Source organism: Bubalus bubalis, chromosome 4, assembly GCF_019923935.1.
Source record: "Bubalus bubalis isolate 160015118507 breed Murrah chromosome 4, NDDB_SH_1, whole genome shotgun sequence".
In the NCBI taxonomy this organism is placed as follows: domain Eukaryota; kingdom Metazoa; phylum Chordata; class Mammalia; order Artiodactyla; family Bovidae; genus Bubalus; species Bubalus bubalis.
In genome coordinates this window covers 68,732,534-68,747,719 of record NC_059160.1, presented here as the reverse complement: position 1 = coordinate 68,747,719, position 15,186 = coordinate 68,732,534, and the positions used below count along the sequence as shown (strand labels likewise).

The 15,186-nt window shown below is 39.8% G+C and overlaps 1 protein-coding gene across 9 annotated transcripts in view; it reads left to right on the top strand.

Moving 5' to 3' along the window:
- Window positions 1–15,186, top strand: part of TAFA2 (TAFA chemokine like family member 2) — a 586,563-nt gene that overhangs the window by 314,636 nt on the left and 256,741 nt on the right. The window lies entirely within an intron of this gene.

Here is a 15,186-nt window from a genome sequence, read left to right as displayed (position 1 = left end):
TTTGAGCAAACTCTGGGAGATAGTGAAGGAGAGGGAAGCCTGATGTGCTACAGTCCAGAGGATATGGGGGAAGGGTCTGTCCCAGGAAGGCCCCTTCAGGTCCTGCTCAGTTAGAAAATCTTGGTGTGGATACATGAATAGGTGGATTTAAAAAGCTGCCTGCCATATCAGTAAACAAAGGATGCTGCAGACTCAATCCATTACACCTGCCCCTCCCCCCATGGCAAGCCCTAAGGGAACTCTGGATGGAGACCAAGGGGCTGCAGCCACCCCCAAGGGTGCATTCTCAGGGGCTCAGAATGGAAAGAACAGGATACTGGCCCCAGATGGCCAAATTTTTTGAAAGTGAAAGTGTTAGTTGCTCAGTGCATGGAATGCTCTAGGCACGGATACTGGAGTGGGTTGCCATTCCCTTTTCCCGGGGATCTTCCTGACCCGGGGATTGAATCCCGGTCTCCTGCATTGCAGGCTGATTCTTTTACTTTCTGAGCCACTAGGGAAGCCCGAGATAGTTAAGGAGAATATCAAAGGAATGATGTTAGTGAGCCCAGATTCTTTTATCTTCCCATACATAGAAAAGTGCTAAATTCATTAACATGAGATGTCTGGTTTTCTTTAATTAACAGTAATCTGTTGATGTTCTGACTATTTAGTCTGTTGCAAAAACACCTTCATATCCTGGGTCTTCCCTTACCTGGTCAGAGCAGTCCCTCTCGGCTGGTCTGAGAGGCTGCCTCCCAGGCTTGACCTAGAAAGTCCGCCAAATAAAAGGTAATTCTCAACTTTTATGTTGTGTATTTTTTTGTTTTTTAGTCATCCAGTGTATCATCCAATGTATTTATGTAGAAAAATTCTGTAAATAAAATGTAAGCATTGTATTTCTGAAAGCCTGTTTCCAATGAGCTTGTCTTTGTCAGTTCTTGGAGTTTTTGTGTTGATCCCAGGAAGATAAGGATTTAGGTACTGAAAATCTAGGAAAGAATATATTAATTTGAATTAATTAAAAAAATCTTGAACATAACAATAAGAGATAAAAATCTAAAACCTCAGGATGGGGCATACAAAATAATAGTAGAGAAAACTGATAAAAACCTTTCATATTTAATATTTTATTTTTATAGTCATTTATTTCCCTGCTGAACATCTCATAGCTTCTTCATTATTACCTAATAGATAAAAATAATTATCTAATGAAAGCACTGAAATATAGATTGACATCATGGACATTTTTACCTTAAGAGAGTCTGCAGTAGAAAATGATCAGCATAGGTATCTGTCTTGATTCCATCTGCCCCCTTCCTGTCAATCATTGCCTGGATAAATGGTCACATTTGCAGAGACTTGGTACTAGTCATGTGTGTCCAAGAAAAAATCAGAAAAAATGTGGCAGTAGCGATGAGAAATACATTCTTTGGCAATTCATTTTCCTCACCACTTAGCCACCATTAACACCAGGAAGAATTCAAATTGCTACTCTGGGTTTAGCTGTCTTGGGTTATTACATTACTTAAAGTCCTTTGCATTTTTTCTCAAATGTGTATTAAGCTATATTTAACTTATTTTTTTTCTTCTTATGAGGTGAATATTACAGCTTACAGAAATCTGACTGAAGCCTTAAATGTTGACTAACAAATTTTATTAATAGGTGCAAATAGTGATTAGTTTGGCAGAGTTGTTAATCATGAATTCCAAGAATGGAGACCTGGTTGGCGGGGGGAACGTTTATTTGGAGTTTGTTAGGGCTGTAGCCCAGGAGACACAGATACAAGATGTGCTTGAATTGTGTGTTGCTGGACCACAAGAGGGAGGAGATTATAAAGCAAGACACCTGCAAGGTTATGTAAATTGTTTGTCAAGAATTAGGGTTGGAGCAGACGAGAAGTAATAGTGCTTGTTAAGAAACAAGTGGTTGGGGGGAGGGGGGCACATAGTATTTCAAGGCGGAAGCCCTGTGTGTCTCCCTTTGCCTGGCCAAGTAATAAAGCTGTCCTTTTCAACTTCACCTAAAACTCTGTCTCTGAGACTCGATTTGGGACCAGAGTGCAGAGAGACTGAGCTTTTGGTAGCAGCAGGAGCTTAGATTTCTGAAGTCCTACTAACATCACTGTGTGTGTGTTCTCAGTTGCTCAGTCGTGTCTGACTCTTTTGTGACCCCATGGACGGTAGCCCACCAGGCTCCTCTGTCCATGGAATTTTCCAGGCAAGAATACTGGAGTGGGCTATCATGCTCTCCTTCAGGGGATTTTCCTGACCCAGGGATCAAACCCACGTCTCTTGTGTCTCTTGCATTGGCAGGCAGATTTTTTACCACTGTGCCACTGCTATCACTAAGACAATAATAAATAACACTTAACATAAATCATGTTTCATCTGCTAAAATATCATAAAGTAAATTAGGACCTGGAGGAAAAACAAGACTATCAAGGAGTATCACTCCTTGTTGCAGATGTGGAAGCTCCTGCCTCCATTAAACCATTAATATCTCTGTTTTCAACTCTGGGTTCTTTCTTTGGTCTTGAATCTGGGAAAGCACAGGTCTTGTAGGCCTTCAGGGTGCAGCCCAATAATTGGCTGAGCAGCCAGAGACTGAGGAAACTCCTGTGAGTGGCAGGATGTGGGGAAATACAAGACAGGGAATGGAGAGTGGTGGGGGTGGTCCACCAGCATGTGGAGCCTGAAAGTTGTAGGTGTAAACCTGGGCTGGCCATCCGTGAACATACGGGGCCTGCTTCATCTACACCAACCTCACATTGACTTACCTTCCTAGTGCGTGCATCTGTGCTCAGTTGTGTCCAACTCCACGACCCAGGGACTGCAGCCCACTAGACTCCTCTGTCATGGAATTTCCCAGGCAAGAATGCTGGAGTGGGTTGTCATTTCCTATTCCAGGGTGTCTTTCCGACCCAGGGATCGAACTCACATCTTCTGTGTCTCCTGCATTGGGAGGTGGATTCTTTACCACTGCCACCTGGGAAGTCGAGTATTCACTCCAGACCCAGCTGGTAATTGTTCTTAATCAAAGAGATGGTGAGGAGCATGCCTCTCTTCTGGTTTCTGTGATAACTAATGAGCCTACCTGATGTAGATTTCCCTATAACTGGTAATTTCCTCTTTACCCCTTCCCCAGGGGCCAAGACTGGCTCCATGTCCTGCTGGCCATTTGCAGCATATAATGGCGTGTCACTCCAGGACCTTGCTTCAGATGTGTAAGCTCCCCCATACATTAAACCATTGATTTCTCTGTTGCTGGAAAAAAAGGAAAAAGATTGGTTAGGTTTTGAAAAGTTTACATAGTTGGGAAGATTGTGGGTGGAGGAGGGCTTTGGAACTACAAGGTTGCAGCTAGCAGCTACTAGCAAATTCTGTTTTGAAAATGGCTGATAGTGTCCTCAAGTTTGATTCAATTTTAAAAAGTCAAGTTCTCAGTGATACTGGAACATGTCTGAAACCATATCCACAGGTGGCCACCTGGCTCCATTTTGGATGCCTGAACTTTCATGAACCTTACTTCATTTTGATTTTTAAGTGATCTTAAATATGTCACCAGAAGTATGCCTTATTTGATAATTCCAGCGTTTGAAACTGGGTTGGTGACTATGTAATCAGGATCCTAGGGGTGTGGCTTACTTTGAAGTAGGAGAATTGGTGAAGGACTGTTTAGAGTCACGATGGATGACAGAATTGGGACAGCAGTGACACGGCAAGGTGATGAGAAAGTGGTCCGGCCATAACTCTGGCTATGTGACCTTGAACAAGTAGCTTAAGTTTTAAGTCAGTTAACTGACTCTGGATCTCAGTTTTTCCCTTTGTAACACGAGGGGGCTATAAATGTTTGCTGGGATCCCTTTTATTTCTAGCATTCTATGAGTTGGGAGCCTGAGAGTTCTGACTACAGCAGCAGGATCAATTTGGGGAGGCAGACAGTGGAGAATACTTGCTGTTCAGGATCCATTTATCTTCAAGCTGTACAAGTGGAGGTAGCCCCCATGTCCTGTTTGAGGAAGATTTCCTTATTTTCTTTAGACAGTTTTTGACCACATATAGAGTCTAGCTTTTATTGGACGTTAAGAATACCAGGGTTTATTTTTGCCTCTGCAGTTGTAGCTTTAGCTAAATTTTGCTTGACCATCTGAAAAACAGTAATATAATCTCTTTCTTTTGTTCAGATATGTTTTTTACAGTCTTAGACTCAAAATTAAAGCCAGGCAGGTAGCACCTGATGTAACTCTATAGTTTGTGATATGACTTACCTCCCCATTGCTTCTCAGCCTTCCACAACCCAGTAGTGAAATTGAAATCAGTTATTACAAGAGACACTTAGCCTAAAGACTCCTCTACTTACTTCTAAAATAAGAAAAGCCAAACTATAAAAATGCATTTAAGCTGGAATATGTTGGCAACAAATGTTTTTTCTGTTGTAAAACCATAAATCACTCACAGGGAAATAATAAAAAATTAAGTAGCATTTTATCAGGACTTTGTAGGCTATTTTCAAATAGATATTTACTTTACATAATAGGCAGTATTTTGAGAAAAGTGAATATAATGTGTGTATTATATGTACATACATTTCATATTTTATGTTTTTATTTAACATATTTTTCATACGCCAAGTCCTTTTCCAAGCATCTTAGAAAAGTTAATCTAGTTAATGATTATTGCAGGTATGAAACTCTGTGCCAATGCACTTATTCATGAATTTACCAGCTAATTTTTTCCATGAAATATTTTAAATTTTAACTTATCTTCACCTCCTAGCTTTCCTGAGTATATTCTACTATATAGTACAGGTACACAATATAAATTATAAGTATAAACTATCAGAATAAATATTAAGAGGAAAGGAGGCATTATAAATATCGACACAGTTACATATTACTTTCAAGATTTCCTGTAGCACCAGATTCTGTTCAGTGGATATCCTTCCCTCAGGTAAGCCTAAAGGGGTGGGTGTATCATTTGGGTCATCTTTCAAAGGGTGCCAAAGGCGGCATTATTGACAGTCCTTCCAGAAGCCAGGAATGAAACTGTGACACAATTTTAGCTTGGTGTATTGATTTCCTGACTTATTTTGAAATTCATAGTATATCCTTCAGTGTCATGTGGAGAAAGAAGAAAAGGAAAAAGTATGCTTCCTTTGTAACACAACTTCACTTTTCTCTTGCCTTCAGCGCCCTTCATCCCCTTTCCCTCTGTAGTTTTGTTTTCCAGACAAAGTTGCCAAGGCTTTCCCCTGTGGTTCTGACCTTTCTCTCCTCTTTCCGATGGTTCATTTAATTTTCATCTCACAACCAATGGTCAGTTGTCTAATTGTAGCCACCATATTTATGCATACCTGTGCACATTTATTGCAGACATGGGCATCCACTTTTTGTTTATTCATAGTTTTCAGTCTAAATGGTGTTCTAAGTGGGAATAGTCCAAATTGCTGATATTTTTCTTTTTAAAATATTAGACTTCTTCTATTTTAACCATTAAAAAAAAACTTTCTAGAATGATTGGTTGCCTATAAAAAAAAACCCCACAAAATTTAACTGCTTGGTAAGATCATTTTTTTAAATTATAGTTGATTTATAATGTTGTGTTAGTTCCTGCTGTACAGCAAAGTGCATCAGTTATGCACACACATATATCCACTCTCTAGATTTTATTCCCATATAGGTCATTACAGCGGAGAAGGCGATGGCACCCCACTCCAGTACTCTTGCCTGGAAAATCCCAGGGATGGAGGAGCCTGGTAGGCTGCAGTCCATGGGGTCGCTAAGAGTCGGACACGACTAAGCGACTTCACTTTCTCTTTCACTTTCATGCATTGGAGAAGGAAATGGCAACCCACTCCAGTGTTCTTGCCTTGAGAATCTCAGGGACGGGAGAGCCTGTTGGGCTGCCGTCTATGGGGTCGCACAGAGTCGGACATGACTGAAGCGACTTAGCAGCAGCAACAGCAGGTCATTACAGAGTACTGAATAGAGTTCCTCTTACTATCCAGAAGGTTCTAGTTTGTTATCTATTCTGTATATAGCAGTGTATATATATCAGTCCCAATCCCCCAATTTATCCCTCCTTTCCTCCTTTCCTCACTGGTAACCACAAGTTTGCTTTCTATATCTGTGACTCACTTCTGCTTTATAAATAGGTTCATTTGTACAATTTCTTTAGGTTCCATATATAAGCAATATCATATTTTGTCTTTGTCTGACTTCACTTAGTATGACAATCTCTAGGTCCATCCATGTCACTACAAATGACATTGTTTTGTTCTTTTTTATGGCTAAATAATATTCTATCATATATATGTATCATGTCTTCTTTATCCGTTCCTCCATGGATGGACATTTCAGTTGCTTTCATGTCTTGGCTATTGCAAATAGTGCTACAGTGAACACTGGGATGCCTGTATCCTTTCAAATTATGGTTTTCTGTGGATATATGCCCATGAGTGGGATTGCTGGATCATATGGTAACTCTACTTTTAGTTTTTTAAGGAATCTCCATAATATTCTCCCTAGTGGCTATACCAATTTTTTCATTTTAATTAGTCCTTCAAGTGATTGGATGAAGGCAACCCATGTTAGCAAGGACAATCTGCTTTACTCAGTCTACTGTTTCAAATGTGTTTATTGTTATTGTTTAGTTGCTAAGTTGTGTCTGACTCTTTTGCCACCCAACGGACTGTAGCCCACCAAGCTCCTCTGTCCGTGGGATTTCCCAGGCAAGAATACTAGAATGGGTTTCAGTTTCCTTTCCCAGGGGATTTTTCTGATGCAGGGATCGAAACTGGGTCTCCTGTGACCCAGTCAAGTTGATGTAAAATTAACCATCACAAGTGATAAGCAGTAAATGATAGTAAGACAGAGAGGAACTACTTAAATAGGATAATTAGGCTTGGGTGGGGAGATGATGATTAAAGTAAGACAGAATGTTGAGTAGGACTCAGCAATCGGGAGAGATACTTACTGACCTCTGCTCCCCTCCTGTATGGGTTTAATAGGAATGTGGGCTCTAGAGCTAAGATGTCACAGCTATTGTATTTGCATAAAAATATATATACAGTTTTACTAAGAATTACAATGTAAACATCCAAAAACTACCAGCCACGACAATAAATGGGTCATTTACAACACTCTTGAGCTCCCCATGATTACAATAAATTCTCTCCCCAGGGAGAGACCAGCATCCTGCCATTTGTGAAAATCATTTGCTTGCTTTTTATAATTTTTAAAATTTACAGACGCATCATGAAATGATATAACTTGTTCTGCCAAGTTTTGTGCTTTATATGAATCAAACCATTCTGAATATATTAATCAATCCTTAAAGTGACCTTCCCTGTCTCTGATTGTCTTATTTGCCTTATTTCCAAGGTCTTCTGGGGTGTCACACTATTGCCCCCATATATTTCTGTGGACAAAATTTCCTCTAGTCGATTTCTCCAGCTTTCAGATTTGTAAATGTTTGTATTAGAAGTCCTTTGCATAAGGTTATGCTTCCTTCAGATCTCAAATATAAGGGACTGCCTAAACTTTTAATCTTGGCTTTGATGCTTATTAGCTGTGTGCCTGTGCGCTCAGTTGATAAGTTGTGTCTGACTCTTTGTGACCCCATGGACTGTAGCCCACCAGGCTCCTCTGTCCATGGGATTTCCCAGGCAAGCTTACTGGAGTGGGTTGCTATTTCCTCTTCCAAGGGATTTTCCCAACCCAGGGCTTGAACCCACATCTTCTGCATCTCTTGCATTGGCCTGTGAATTCTTTATCACTGAGCCACCTGGGAAGCCCTATTAGCTGTGTAATCTTGTGTAAGTTTCTTATCCTCTGCTCTGTGTAATGGGGATAATAATGCTATGGACTTGTGAAGATAGAAAATAATACATGTAAGGTGTTTACTGCCATGTCTGTTGAATACCACTCAATGACTCTTAGCGTTTACTATAACAATGAGGGGTTTTGTGAAGATTAAATTTGAAACTGTTGCTGCTAATATGTAATAGTACTCTGTCATTCTTGGTATCATTTCTCTGTTTTTTTTCCTTTTAGGTTGTGTGGCTGCTTACCAGATATTTGTGATTTCTATGTCATGAAACTTCCCTGGTGGCTCAGACGGCAAAGCGTCTACCTACAATGCAGGAAACCCAGGGTCAATCCCTGGGTTGGGAAGATCCTCTGGAGAATGAAATGGCGACCCACTCCAGTACTCTTGCCTGGAAAATCCCATGGACAGAGGAGCGTGGTAGGCTACAGTCCATGGGGTCACAAAGAGTTGGACATGACTGAGCGACTTCACTTTCACTTTTCATGTCATGAAAAGTATAATGCACTAATGCTATCATCTCTATACCAAGGAGACTGGGAAAATCTTGACTTAACAGGGATCAGAAAATTCATCCTCGCAGAGCATATATTGCTGGTTAAATTTTTGAAGACAGTGAGTGAGAGTGTTAGTTGCTCTGTTGTGTCCGACTCTTTGCAACCCCACAGACTAGCTCACCAGGATCCTCTGTCCATAGACTTCTACAGGAAAAATACTGGAGTGTGTTGCCATTCCCTTCTCCAGGGGACCTTCTCAACCCAGGGATAGAACATGGATCTCCTGCACTGCAGGAGGATTTCTGAAGAATGGGTGAAAATTGGCTCAGTGAACCGAGGTGGGGTTTTCTATGAACACAATGGTAATTGGACATGCAAATTTTTAGAAAAGAAACATTACCTGTTCCTTTGAACATCATTGTTTTTCAGTTGCTGTAGAGAAGCTCGTGATGAAAGAGGTGACCAAGTTCTTAATTTTGGCAAGACCTACTTTTGTTTACAACATTGAATCTATTAAACCAATACTGTCTAATATGTGAGCCAACATGTTATTAAAATTTTTCTAGTAGCCACATAAAAAAATAAAATAGCTGAAGTTAATTAAAAAATACTTTGTATACCATGTCTAGACTATTATTTTAATATATAATCAATATAAGAATTATTAATAATCTATTTTGAGGTTTTGTGAATAGTAGTCTTAGAAATTTGGTTACAGTCAACAGTTGTAGTATTATCAATTCAAATTATAAATTTTCATGAAAAGCACTTGATTTGTATTTCAGTTTTGTAAAATTACAGTTAAAAATAGATTCACATACACATGCTGTTCAAAACAAACATAAATGTTTTTAAAGAACTGAATGAGGTTTATGTTTTAAAACTAAACTTAAAGTTGTCTGTGTGTTAGTTGGTCAGTTGTGTCTGATTCTTTGTGACCCCATGGACTGGAGCTCACCAGGCTCCTCTGTCCTTGGAATTCTCCAGGCAAGAATACTGGAGTGGGTTGCCATTTACTTCTCTAGGAGATTTTCCCAACCCAGGGATCAAACCCTGGTCTCCCGCATTGCAGGCAGATTCTTTACTGTAAGTTAATTAAAATTTAAAGTTAAAAATTGACTTTTCAGGTGGCGCTAGTTGTAAAGAACCTACCTGCCAATGCAGAAGATGTAAGAGACACAGGTTCCATCCCTGGGTCAGGGAAGATTCCCTGGAAGAGGGCATGGCAATCTGCTCTAGTATTCTTGCCTGGAGAATCCCATGGACAGAGGAGCATGGCAGGCTACGGTCCATAGCATCTTATAGAGTTGGCCATAACAGAAGCAACTTAGCACACACAATTAAAAATTTAGTTCCTAACTCACATGAGTCATATTTCAAGTATTCAATAGTCATGAATAGCTAGTGTTTCCTATGTGGAACAATCTGGCATCAAACTATATTCATCTGAAATAAATTAATACAATTTTCCCTAATGTAACTAAATGATAAACTCACAACTATAGTATTTTATCAGCTTCATGAAGTAGTTTATAGATTTGACCTGTTTTTTCACACATCTCTTTTTTTGAAATTACCATTATAGCCACCATTTATTTAGGTGGATCAATTTGTCTATACGGAAGGATCAATTCTCAGTCCTCTTACTTGACCTCTTACTTGACTAGGGCTCAGTTGGTAAAGAATCCACCTGCAATGCAGGAGACCCTGGTTTGATTCCTAGGTCAGGACGATCTGCTGGAGAAGGGTACTTTCACTGCCCCTTCCAGTATTCTTGAGCTTCCCTTGTGGCTCAGCTGGTAAAGAACCTGTCGGCATGTGGGAGACCCAGACTTGATCCCTGGGTTGGGAAGATCTCCTGAAGAAAGGAAAGGCTACCCACTCCAGTATTCTGGCCTGGAAAATTCCACAGACTGTATAGTTCCTGGGGTCGCAAAGAGTCGAACCTGACTGAGCAACTTTCACTTTCACTTTACTTGACCTCAGAGCAGTATGTGTGTGATGCAGTGATCATCTTCTTCTCCTGGATGTACTTGCCTGGGACTCATGCCATCATACCTTCCTAGTCTTGCTCTGATCCCACTGGCTGGTCCTTCTCAGTTTTCTCTGGTGCTTCCTTTTTCACTCTAAATGTTGAAGGACTTTGGGTCTCAGTCTTGGACCTCTTTAAATCACTTATTGATGATTTAAATCACTTATTTGATGATCCTGTCCAGTATCATAACCTTAAATATCAATATGTTGATGACTCCTAAGTTTGAATCTTTAACCTAGACTTTCTCCTGAATTCCAAACCCATATATCTACTCTACTGCCTACTTTCATATCTGATTACACATCTCCAGTATACAGTTGGCTCTTGAATAACATGAGTTTGATATACACAGTTCCACTTGTGCACAGATATTTTTTTCACTAAATACATACTACAGTACTATAGGATCAAATATTGATTGAATCCATGTGCAGAACCATAGACACAGAGGACCTACTTTTCTGAGTGTGTGGAGGGTTGGAACCCCCAACACCCATTGCTCAAGAGTCATCTGTAAGTTATCTAAAACTGATTTCCCACCAAACAAGCTCTGCCTGTCTTCCCTATCTTAATGGTTAATGGTAACTATCCTTCTAGTTCTTCTGAGTAAGGTCCATGGAGTCATTCTCTTTCTCTTACACCCACTAACAAATACATCAGTTAGTCCTGTTGGCTTTACTTTAAAAAATATATCCAAAATCTAACCTCTTCTCACCAATTTTTTTCTGCTACTATCCTGGTGTAAGCCACCATCATTCTTATCTGGATAACAACAACAAGCTCCTGTTGCACTCCCTATATTTGCACTCTTAACTCGTTCAGTCTATTCTCAAGCCAGAATCCATAACATGACATTGTGCAAAACATCAATGACATCCCATATCTGACTAAAAGCCAAAGTTCTGGTTATGGCCTCACACTGCCACTTGCCTTCTGACCCTTTTCCACCCCCACTTTGGGCTTTTTAAAGAAAAAAAAGTTTTACTAGAATTTAGTTGCTTTACAATGTTATGTTATTTTCTGCTGTACAGCAAAGTGAATCGGTCATTCATGAACATATATCCCCTCTTTTTTGGATTTCCTTCCTATTTGGGTCACCACAGAGCATTAAGTAGAGTTTTCTGTGCTATACAATAGGTTCTCATTAGTTATCTATTTTATACATAGTAGAGTGTTTATGTCAATCGCAATCTTCCAATTCATCTCACCCCCTGTACCCCCTTGGTATCCATATGTTTGTTCTCTACTTCTGTGTCTCTATTTCTGCTTAGCAAATTGATCCATCTGTACCATTTTTTTCTGGATTCCACATGTATGCATTAATAGGGCTTTTTGAACTCTGGCCTTGTGCAAGAATTTGAGACAGCTCCTGTCTCAAGGTCTTTGCACTTACTGTTCCTTTGGCCTTCTCCTCTTCCTCCATTCTGTACAACTCATTTGTTCACCTCCGGGGACCTTTATTCGATCGTCACCCTTTCAAAGAGGCCTTCTTTTACAAGCAGTCCCATTGCTACCTTGTATGTGTCAACGAAGTGGTGCCCTCCCTGGAAGCATGGCTCTGTGGTTTGCAAAGGGACAAGGAGACCGGCTGCTGGGCTACTGCATTGAAAGTTACCTGTGATACTTGGTAATCTGTGTAATTGTCCTCTCTTGTGCAAGCTATCTGGAAAGCTCCCCACAGTTTTCTGCAAAGAAGACTCTCTCTACCTCTAGGTGGTTTTTGACTTCCCTTGCCTGCTCAGCTGGGCACTCTTGTGCAGCTCAAGATGCAGAGGGTCATGCTGAGGCCCTGCTGACCACTCCTCCCACCACATGTCTCCCTATCTCCCTCCTCACTTTATTTTTTTCTACAGTTTTACCTGCCATCTAGGAAATGCACATGTCGGGCCACTTGTTCAAAAGTATTCAGAATTTCAAGGCGACACCAGCACAATGTTAGACCAAGCACAGGTCCTTCTGATCTCAGACCCTTGTGTTTTTGAAGTTGGCACCGCGGTCATGTAAGAGACTAAAGAGTGCACTTGTGTATTCAGCCTATTGTTTGTTCTTAGCATACTCAAATATAACCTCAACTGGGGTCTGGGCTTTTTTTCTGTTCTGTTTCTCTGTTATATCTGCAGCCGCTGGAACCTATTCTTTGACAGATAAAGGGATGTGCTAAGCACGACGTATAGGTTTTAAATATATTGTCAATAAAGCTGATTTTACACATGGGAAAGGTGAAGAAGATTGAACACTGTTCAGTGTATTGTCACATGTGTGGAAAGTGGGGGCTGGGAAACTGTTCTATTTAGAAAGGGAGGCTCAGTGCAATTTAGGAACTTCCCCAGGAGTGAACATTTCAGTGCAGAGTATTGCTCTTTTTCTCTGAGTGCTACTTCAGCAAACAGCTTATTTTTGGCTCTTCTGCTATGAGTGGGTAAAGAGAACAGTCCCACCAGGAGAGCTAAGTAACTAATGAATTTCACAGTTTCTCTCTTTTCAGTTGAAAATTCCCTTGATAATAACATTAAGTACTTGTATGTAGCTCATAAATTATCCCATTTGCTCCACAAAAATTCTCTGAAATAGACAGAAATTGTGCTTTTTCCTACTTTATAGATGTGAAATTTGAAATCCAAGTTGGCCAAGATTATGCAGTTTAGTGAGGAGTAGGGCTGTCAGACACCAAGTTTTTAAAGTCTCGGTTTCTCTTTGGGTTTTGTTCATGTTATTCATTGCAAAAAATGATGTTTTAAAACTTGTGGCAGGTTTCTTTGATCAATGGTTACAATTTTTCTATTTCAAGGTAATGAATATACTGAAGAATGTCATATTCTTTTTGTTAAAGCTGTGGTGTTTGTGAAACCTGTGTAAATCTCATGCTGAAACTATGTATATATCAGGAATTAGTTTCTGATTATATTTCATGGAGTTTAAAATTGGTGTGATGTAGCACATTGATACTTAATAAGGTGTTTATAAATTGATAAATAGCTCAATGAATTATTTCATTGATTCAAGTATTAAATGGAAGTTTAGTGTGGTGGCTTTTGGTGAATTAGAACATGATAAAGTTTCCTGGAGGACTATGATATAGGCAGTTGCTTATGATGAGTTTCTATCAATTGAGAAACAGATTGTATTTCTGGAAAAGGTAGGTTAAAGTATTGCTTATCATTTTGGTGCTTGAGTTTCTTGGCATTCACTATTGAATAATTATTTTTGGATAATATTGTCAGAAACCAGACATTTTAAAAATAAAGCACACTCTCATAAAATTAACATTTTTTTCAAAGTTGACTCATTGGAAAAGACTCTGATGCTGGGAGGGATTGGGGGCAGGAGGAGAAGGGGACGACAGAGGATGAGATGGCTGGATGGCATCACTGACTCGTTGGACGTGAGTCTGGGTGAACTCTGGGAGTTGGTGATGGACAGGGAGGCCTGGCGTGCTGCGATTCATGGGGTCGCAAAGAGTCGGACACGACTGAGCGACTGAACTGAACTGAACTGAAGGAATATTAGCAAAACTTAGCACTTTGCATATGCAGTTCTATTTTTCATCCTGATTCAAGTGATGGTGCTATATAGTCAGTAATTAGTTTTTTCATATATGTATTCATAACAGGCTTAGTTGATGTTTATGAATTCAGCCAGGTGGACTCATTTTTCATAAATCTTACCTGATCTGAGGCAAATCGATGTTCTTCATTTTATAAATACATTTCCCAATGAGTGAAAGTGTGGAAGGAGAGTCACACAGTAAGTGTGGTAAGGAAGTGATTATTTAAGGAAATTTTTTCAAGAAGTGGTGAGTCTTTGTAAAATCAATATATTTCATTTATTTAGATTTTGGACTAGCTTTTTTTTTTTCCTTCCTGAATAAGCCATTGAATTCACTATGTGCTAAATGTCAAGAGTGACCACATTGAAAGTTCTGTCTAGAGAAACTCTCACTCAACTCGGATATCTGTAGCACAGCTTCTGAGATATAGAAAAGTATCTTTGTAAAGTGTCACAAATATTATAGAATGAAGATGTGTCTGGATGAATTGAAGACAGTTTCTCTCTGCTTTGAGGCAGGGTTTTCTCAGGCAATGGAGCATCTCGTTGGTATATATTTGGTGGTTCCAGGAGTTATCATATATCTCATCTGAGTTGAGCTGGGCATGATAAAGAAGTATAGGAAAGGGGTTCTTCATCATTATCATGGTAATTTTGTTCCTTTCTGAGGTGCTAAATGTGATTCTAGTTGATGTTTGGACTCACCATTAATTCCTAACAGAACAGTTACTTACGTCCTGTACTTTAAATTTATTTTTAATTGAAGGATAATTGCTTTACAATATTGTGTTGGTTTCTGCTGTACATTGCCATGACTCAGCCTCAGGTATACGTAGGTCCCCTCCCACCTCTTCCTACCCATCTAGGTTGTTACAGAGCCCCGGTTTGAGTTCCCTGCAAATTCCCATTAGCGATCTATTTTACATATGGTAGTGTATATGCTTCCATGCTACTCTCTCCATTCATCCCGCCCTCTCCTTCCTCCCCCCTGACCATGTCCATAAGTCTGGTCTTTATGTCTTTGTCTCTATTGCTGCCCTCCAAATAGGTTCATCAATGCCATCTTTCTAGGTTCCATATATATGCATTAGTATAGTGTCATCCGTGGTGGTGAGGGTTAGGGTTTACTCATCAATTTGGAGTCCCTGAGCTCTTTTGAGTAAGACCTTGGGTTCCTCTAGGCCACATGTTGAGGACTTCATGATTAGATTTGAGGTTCTGGTCTTCTCTCTCTGATGGATATAGTACTGCTTAATAAGTACAATATTATTAGTATAATATATTAATTATATATTAATA